Raw genomic sequence first — 9,526 nt, 5'->3', positions numbered from 1 at the left:
GTTTCATTGATTTCTGTTCAAATCTTTATTATTTGCTTTCTTCTGGTGACTGTAGGCTTTTCTTGCTGTCCTTTGTAATTGTTGGAGATGTTGGTTTAAAGTGTTGATTTTGGCTCTTCTCTTTGGATGTGTGCATTTATTGCTATAAATTGGCCTCTGATCACTGCTTTTGCTGTGTCCCAGAGATTTTGGTATGTTGTATTTTCATTCTCATTTGATTCAAGGAATTTTTGAATTTCAATTTTTGTTTCTTCGCTCACCCAGTCTTTCTTAAGAAGAGTGTTGTTCAGTTTCCATGTGTTTACTGTTTTTCTGTTGATCTTCCTATTGTTGACTTCTAATTTGGTAGCATTATGATCTGAGAAGCTGCTTTGCATTATTTCAATGTTTTTAAGTTTATTAAAGCTTGCTTTATGGACTAACATATGGTCTATCATGGAAAATGTTTCCAGCTGTTCTATCTTTCATAGAAAGTGGTGTATTAAAATCTCCAACTATGACTGTGGAGTCATCTATTTGCCTTTTCAACTCTTTTAAAGTCTGTTTTATGTATTTTGGGGCTCTTTCATTGGGTCCGTAGATATTTATTATGGTTATATCTTCATGTTTAATTGTTCCTTCAATTATTATATAATGTTCTTCCTTGTCTCATATGGTAGTTTTTGCCTTAAAGTCGATTTGATCAGAAATTAATATTGTCACTCCTGCTCTTTTAGGGTTGCCATTTGCTTGATGTATCTTTTTCCAACCTTTGATTTTTAGTCTATTTTTGTCTTTGTCTCCAAGGTGTGTCTCTTGTAGACAGCATATTGATGAATTTTGTTTTCTCATCCAATCTGCAACTCTATGTATCTTGAGTGGTTCATTTAATCCATTAATATTCAGTGTAATTATCGACAAGTATGAATTGGTTTCTGTCATTTTGTTATGTATTTTTTCATGGTGTCCATGGTTTCTTTGTTCCATAATATTTTCTCTGCTGAGTTCATTATGTTTATGAATTGTGTTTTCATTTCCTTTGTTGCTGTTGTTTTAGTATATGCTGAATATTTGTGCTTGTCCTCTTTTTTATTGTGATGTGACAAATTACCATTTTCCTTTGAGGTTATCCCGTGATTAATTTTCTCCCCGTGATTAGAACAGTCCATTCTATCTTGCAACTCTCTTGATTTCCTCACCATTTACAAGTTCTATAATTACACTGTATTTTCCCTCTTTTTGGTTTGTAATTGTCCTCATTTGCCAATTGATGTCTCTGGTTCCTCGTTTATAATTTTTAAGCTTATTTTACTTTGGATATGTCCATAGCTATGGTTTCTGGGTTATGTCATCTTGTGAATTAATGGTTGGTTGTTATTTGCTATTTTTGGTTCTCTGTTTCAAGGCCTCCCTTTAGTATCTCTTGTAAGGTTGGTCTTGCTTGAACAAATTCCCTTAGTTTCTGCTTATCTGGAAATCTTCTAATTTCACCATCATATTCGAGGGCCAATTTTGCCAGGTATATAATTCTTGATTGAAAATTTTTCTCTTTCAGGGTTTTATATACACCATCCCACTGCCTTCTAGCTTGCATGGTTTCTACTAAGAAATCAGAGCTTATTCTTACTGTTTGTCCTTTGTAAGTAACTTTTTTTTCATGTGCTGATTTTAGGATTCTATGTTTGTTTTTGGTTTTAATGAGTTTGATTATAATTTGTCTTGGGCTCTAACCTGTTTGGGGTTTGTTGGACTTCCTGAATGGATATATTCTCATATTTCATCATATCAGGGAAGTTCTCTTCCAACAAATTTTGGACAATTTTCTCAGTGGTTTTATTTTTCTCTTTCTATTCTAGAATTCCAGTGATGTATAGGTTATTCCTTTTGATGGTATCCCACATAGACCTTAGGCTTTCTTCGTTTTATTTTGATCTTTTTTTCTGATTAATCCCTTTCTAAAGAAGTATTCAGATATTTGTCTTCAATCTCATTAATTCTGTCTTCTATTGCATGAATTCTTCTCCTTTGCCCTTCCAATGGGTTATGTATTTCTGACAATTTAGTATTAATCTTCTGGATTTCTATATGAAGATTTAGAATCATTTCTAATTTCATTTATTTTTTCATTTTGTTCTTGTATTTTCTTCTGAAATTCTTCTAGGGTTTTTTCTGTGTTTTCCTTGGTCTGTTTCTCAATCCTTTTAAAATACCTAACTATAATCATTTTGAATTCCTTATCAGAGAGTTCCAATGCTGTTTCTTCCTCAGGGATGTGTTCTGAGTCTGTATCCTGTTCCTTTGTTTATACCCCTTTATCTTGCTTCTTTGTTTGGAATGTGATAGTCTGTTGTTTCCAAGACATCGTGGTGTTATGGTACTTAGATCTCTGTTAACTGTTTTTGAAGAACAGCCAAGGGTAAGTCAGGCTCTTCTTGGTGGTGGTTTATCATTGACCCATTTGTGGAGAAGGAATGGTGGCTCTCACTCAGTAGGTGAAGTTGCAGGAAGTATGGGTGTATTTGTGTTGTGTTGAGACTCCTGCTGTCTTCCACTCAGTTAAACAAAAATAACAACTGAATAACCATCAAAAAAGTAAAAGCAAAAGGACAAAAATATGTACTGTGTAATCACACAGGAACAATAACCAAAAAAAGGAAAAAAAACCCTACCCTACTATATCTGGAAAAAGGGCAATAGGAGGAAAAAGTAGAGAAGGAGAATAATGAATGAAAAATGGGAAAAACACAAAAAGAAAAACAATGAACAAGGTTAACCATGAGAAAGAAAAAAAAATTGCAACCGGGAATAGGGAAAAGAAAAAAAGCTGAAAACTAGAACCTTTCCAGTTGTCTGGGTCTAGATTGTCTTTTGGGTTCCTGGCAAGTGGGGCCTGTTCTTAAATCCCTGTAATCTGGGAGAATGCTGTCACTTTAAATATCCAAAATTGTCAAGCCACTTGTAAACATTCAAAATGGCTGCCCCCTCCAGACAGAGAAAAGTCCACAGCTCAGCCCACCTTCCTCTTCGCTGCTTTCCCTTTTATTCTCCAGCCACCAGAGCAGTCCTCCATGCAGTCCCTAGCTAGCAGTGCTGATTTTTAGGTTAATTCTTAGGTCCTACCATCACTCAGCAATATCCAAGCTGTCTGTGCTGTCAGGATCGCTGCCAGACTGCAGCTCCATAGGTCTCGTTTTTTGGTGTTTACATGCAAATTCTTCTGCTAGTTGGAGTTTAGTCCACTTCTATATCTTTCCCTTCAAAGCTCAGGAGTCCAGGATTATCATCTGTATCTGTGTTATTTGATTCCCATTTTTGTTGAAGAGAGTCTGTGCAGTCTTTCTGCCTATTCTGCCATCTTACCAGAACCTGCTGTTTGCTCTGCTTTTGATGGGTTGGTTTTTTTTTTTTTTAACTCTATGTGGGCCAGAGTATGCTTCTTCTGGAATCGAAGCCCTGGCTCTGAGGTACATTGGGAACCCAGAAGTTTTCTCCACTAGACCATGTAAGTCAATGCTCAAAAAAGTGATCCAAAGCCAAAATCTGGCCAACAGGCATATTTTGATTGTCATCACAGTGCTTCAAAATGTTTCAGAGTCATTACCAATATTTTAATATAAAGAGATTACACATTTTTACAAACAAATTGTTTTACTTCTCTTGAAAAATCAGAATATCTGACAAAACTGGGACAATGACCCACTGGCAACAATATTCAGTTGGAGCTGAGTGGCAGTGACTCTTAAATGGGCTATACACTCTGGAGTTCACCACAGACACCTCTACACACACTTGGACCCCACTGGCATAGGAACTTGTGACCCCTAATTTGTGATCAACATTATGGTTATAAATTAGACAACCCAGGGTCTTATTAAGCACTTACTGTGTCAGGTAGTAAATGTTTATCACAAGCAGCTTTGCCAATTGAAAAAATCATTAACATTTTGAAATACATATTGTTTCATTTTACAGATGAGAAAACAGAGCCTTAGTTCAAGTACCTTGCCCATATAGGATGTAAAAAAAAAAAAAAAATCCATTGATTCTAACTTTGGGTGATCCCATGTCTTACAGAGTAGAACTTCCCCATAACATTTTCTTGGCTGGTAATCTTCATGGAAGAAATTTGTCAGGTCTGTCTTCCACAGCACTGTTGGGTAAGTTTGAACTGCCAACATTTGCAACACCAAGGAATCTGACATGGAATGTAGGAGTGTCCTGACCCCTAGTCCAAAGTTCTTTCCATGATGCAGGTGGAGCTAAGCCCCATGATGCTAGGGGGTCCAGAATCAGATATTTGTATATTGACTGGAAATTTTCTCTAGCACAAGTGGCCCATAATTTATATCAGTCTATAGGGTCAAAAAAAAAAAAAAGCATGCACTTGGTAGAAAGCCTTTTTTTGTTTAATATTTTTATTTTGAAATAATTTTAGATTTAGAGAAAATTGTGAAGACAATACAATGTTCCCATATGTCTTCCACCTACCCTGCTTTAATATTAACATCTTACATAACTATAGTACATTTATAAAAACTGTGAAATTAATGTGGGAGCTCTGATAGCATAGTGCCTAAGGCACTTGACTGCTAATCAGAAAGCTGGCAGTTCAAATTCACCAGCCACTCCTCGGAAGGAAAATGGGGAAATCTACTTCCGTAGTGATACTGTCTCAGAAACCCAAGGAGGGGTCACTATGAGTTGGGTCCGACTCGACGGCACATAACAACAAGAACAACATGAAATTAGTGCTGGTACAGTAAAATTAACTGTAGACTTTATCCATAGCCCTTTAGTTTTTTCATTAATCATCTCTTTTTCTGTTCCAGGATCCTAGCCAGGATGTCACATTGCATATATATACAATATATATGTAACATATATTAGCTCTGGGATTGGTGGAAAGTTGCTTAACTTCTCAAAGTCACTTCCTCTTTCACAAATAAGGAGATAATAAAACCTACCACAATGTATTGAGGATAATATTTGGTACTGTACTTGATGCAGGTTGATAATATAAATATAGATGATAACAATGGATGTTTATTTACCATGGCCATATATTATGTTAAGTGATTTTCAAGTACAATATCTGCAACAGATCATAGGAATGCTATTGGTTCCAGCAACTTTCCTTTCATTGTGTATGAGGTCATCATGAATTGGGGGCCAACTCAATGGCAACTGTGGTAGTTTGTATGTCAACTTGGCTGGGCCTTGTTGAGTGGCTGAGCAGCTGGATGTAGTATTCCCCATGATGAGACTGGTAATCAAATCTATGGTGGAATCTACTGTGAGCAGCTGAGTAGCTGCCTTAGGAATGTGGTCTGCTTCCTGAATATGAGAACCTTTGGGAAATGATCTCTAGCTTATGGCACACTTGAGCCCTGCATGTAGCCGTGTTGCTGCTCAGCAGCCTGCCATGCTTAGCTGACCTTGGGACTTTCAATTGACTTGAATTAATGGCCTGCCATGTGGTTTGGTAACATTGAGTCTGTGCCTTTTTACTTGTCAACTGTGGGCTTGTCAGTCTCAGCAGCCAGCAGCTGTCTGAGTGAAGAATAGCCTGTAGCTCCATTAGGCCAGGAGCAGGAGGCAGAGCTGAAGCCCAAGGTTGAGGAGGCTTTCACCCAGCCCCTAGAGTCTGGCACTTTGAACTCAGACTTAAAGCCTCCAAACTGTAAGAGAATAAACTTCTGTTTTTTCAAGCCATCCCATTTGTGGTATATTCCTGTCAGAGTGGCAGTAGATAACCAGAACAGCAGCTAAAAACAACAATCTTGAAAAAATTTTAATCTAGTTAATCTAGTTGTGCCTGAATGAAAATCTGTTCTCAGAACAGATTTCACCATGATGCATGTTTCATGCTTTATATAGTTTTTCTCATGAGCCACCAATTCTTATCTGGTGGATGAGTAGTCTAAATAGTGTAATAGTCATTTTAATTTTTCTTTTTTAGAACTTTTTATTTGGAAATCATTTCAAGATTATGTAAATTTACAAGAATAGTTCAAAGAATGCTCATATAATGTAAACCCAGATACACCTATAATCATGATTTTGCCTTTTGCTTTATCATTTGTTTTACCTTGTATTTATCTATCAACATACGTTTTCTGAATGATTTGAGAATAAATTGGATAAGTCATGGCCTTTCACCTCTAAATATTTCAGTGTATACTTTCTGTGAACTTCAATAAATTTAACATTGATATAATACTGTTATTGTCCAAATTACAACTTTGTCAGTGATTCAGTATCTAACTTCATTGTTCTTGTTGTGTTGTTGTTATGTGCCTTTGAGTTGGACCTGACTCATAGAGACCCCTCCTTGGGTTTCTGGGGCAGTATCACTACAGAAATAGATTGTACTACCAGAGCTCTTACCAAACTAAATAGCATTTTTAAAGGAATTTTTTTTTTTAAGATCAAGTAACTAGATTGATATTTATGATCTTTCTGGTCCTCATCTCTAGTTTAGTATCCATAGTCCTTTTCCTCCAAAAAGTCATGTTATTGTCTGCTATTTGATTTATTGAAAAAGGCTTCCAGACTTGCCCACAGAGACTTTCAGGATTGAAAGCATAGACTGAACCTGCATGGACTCAAGCCCTTAGAGAGCATCTTGGGATAATTATGTTTTATGGTAACAGAGGATAATTAATCCCATTTTTTCTAGGGTAGGTGAACTTTCCCCCAACAGGGTAGGGAAAAGTTGTTCAAGCTGTGGGCAGTGATGACAAGAGCTTTGAAATCTGATAGCCTGGGTTCAGAGTCCACCACCAGCATTCACTGATTCAGTGATTTAGACAAATAGTTTAAACTTCTAAGCCTGGCTTCTTGTCTGGTAACTGCAAGAATTAGACTTGATTCCCAGAGCTATTGATAAAATTAAATGAGATTATTTTCAAGATTCCATTATCAATGGCAGAGCATGATTCCTTGCTCACTGTTACTTATGTGTGATGTCAGTACCCAGTGAGTGGGCAGACCCTGGGCTGTGGAATCAGAAAGTCTGTGCTAGATTCTTGGATTCACCACTCCTTAGCTCTGGGTTTGGAGCAAAATCAGTTAACCTCTCAGGCTCACTTCCTCTTCCAGAAATACAGGGATAATGAAATCTACCACAACATGTTGAGCATTAAATGAGATAACATTTGGTACTGTACTTTCTGCAGTTTACTTATATGAATATAGGTGATGATAATGAGCATTTACCATGGTCCATATATTATATAAAAGTGCTTTGCAAGCTATAATATCTCATTTAATTCTCAGAACAATCCATTTTTCATATGATGAAATTAAGTTTTAAACTGGTCATATAAGTTTCCCAAGGTCACATGAACTAAATGCCACAGTTATTTTCCCAGTAATCATTAGTGATCCTTTCTCCATGACTTAATGTCATCCCAAGAAATTCAGTTAAACCCTAGAGAAAGTAACATGGTTGGATTATTATGGAACAAATCAGTATAATCTTTTCTTTTTCAAGTCCTCTTTTAGTTAAAATTTCTGTCTATACAAGAACTCACTCTTACTACCTCAGTGGTCTCATTTCCACTGCACAAAATATATCACACTGTGGGCAAAATCTGAAGTGGCTTTAAAGGAAATTGACTGTAGGAATAACTGTGGAGAAGGACTTGAGACTTAAATTCAAATTGCCTGACTGAATTTTGGAAGTGAGGTTAAAACAAAAACGTTTCTGAAAGGTGCTAAACTAAGGAGAATTACTTCTACATCATACTATAACATTCATCTGTGAAAGTGGGTGGGTGGGGAGGGTGACTCAATTTACTCTCCACCCAATGGGATTTGGAGGAAAAAAATCAACATACTTCAGGGACACAAGTAGCTGTAGTCGACTTAGAAATCAGACCAAGTAAGTTCAGTCCTAGAGGTATTTTTGTATGCCTGAAAAGACAACCTGAGAGGAAATGAAGTGACAGTCAAATCCCCTGGCACCTCCATAGACAGGATCTCCAAGTGATAGAACTGAGATTTGTGTGGGATGGTGGCTAGGTCACATAATACCAAGTGCTAGTTGTCAGGAATAAGGTTCATGGGTGATGCAAAAAGTTTGCACTCCATTCCCAAATTAAAGATTGGCAATTCAAACCCAGCCAGGGGCACTGTAGAAGAAAGGCCTGGTTATTTCCTTCTATGAAGATTTTTATCAACTCTTGCAGTCTGAAATTGACCAAACATGCAATCAGGATGTGTTAATTATCACTGGTGCCTGGAATGCAAAAGTTGGAAACAAAGAAGAATCACCAGTAGTTGGGAAATTTGGCCTGGGTGACAGAGATAATGCTGGAACTCGCATGGCAGAATTTTGCAAGACCAATGACCTGTTTCATTGCAAACACCTTTTTTCAACAACACAAACAGTGGCTGTACATGTGGACTTCACCAGATGGAACACACAGGAATCAGATTGATTACATCTGTGGCAAGAGGTGATGGAAAAGCTCAAATCTTCAGCCAAAACCAGGCCAGGAGCTGATTGTGGAACAGACCATCAACTGCCCATATGCAAGTTCAACATGAAGTTAAAGACAATTAAAACAAGTCCACGAGAGCCAAAATATGATCTTGAATATATCTCTTCTTAATTTAGAGACTATCTAAAGAATAGATTTGATGGATTGAACACCAATGACCAAAAACCAGAAGAATTGTGGGATGACATCAAGAGCATCACCCATGAAGAAAGCAAGAGGTCACTACAAAGACAACAAAAGAAGAGAAGACCAAAATGGATGACAGAAGACACCCTGAAACTTGCCCTTGAGTAGATAATAGCTAAAGCAAATAGAAGAAATGACAAGATAAAAGAATTGAACCGAAGATTTCAAAGAGCAGCTCAAGTAGACAAAGCCAATTACTATAATGAAATGTGCAAAGACCTGGAGTTGGAAAACCAAAGGGAAGAACACACTCGGCATTTCTCAAGCTGAAAGAATTGAGGAAAAAATTTAAGCCTCAAGTTGCAATATTGAAAGATTCTATGGGCAAAATATTGAATGATGCAGGGAACATCAAAAGAAGAACAAAAGAATACACAGAGTCACTGTAGCAAAAAGAACTGGTGGATCTTCATCCATTTCAGGAGGTGGCATATGATCTAGAACCAATGGTACCGAAGGAGGAAGTTGAAGCTGCAATGAAGGAATTGGCGAAGAAAAAGGCTCCAGGAATTTACAGAATATCCATTGAGATATTTCAACAAATGGATGCCGCACTGGAGGCACTCACTCGGTTATGCCGAGGGATTTGGAAGACAGCTACCTGGCCAACTGACTGGAAGAGATCCATATTTGTACCCATTCCAAAGAAAGGTGATGCCACAGAATGTGGAAATTATCAAACAAAATCATTAATATCACATGCAAGCAAGATCTTACTGAAAATAATTCAAAAATGGTTGCAGCAGTATATTGATAGAGAACTTCCAGAGGTGCAAGCTGGATTCAGAAGAGGACATGGAACAAGGGATATCATAGCTGTTGTCAGATGGATCTTGGCTCAAGGCAAGGAATAC

The sequence above is a fragment of the Orycteropus afer genome, unplaced genomic scaffold, assembly GCF_000298275.1.
Source record: "Orycteropus afer afer isolate SDZICR_OR568_19922 unplaced genomic scaffold, OryAfe1.0 scaffold00156, whole genome shotgun sequence".
Classification (NCBI taxonomy): domain Eukaryota; kingdom Metazoa; phylum Chordata; class Mammalia; order Tubulidentata; family Orycteropodidae; genus Orycteropus; species Orycteropus afer.
Note: the sequence above shows the minus strand (reverse complement) of the source record.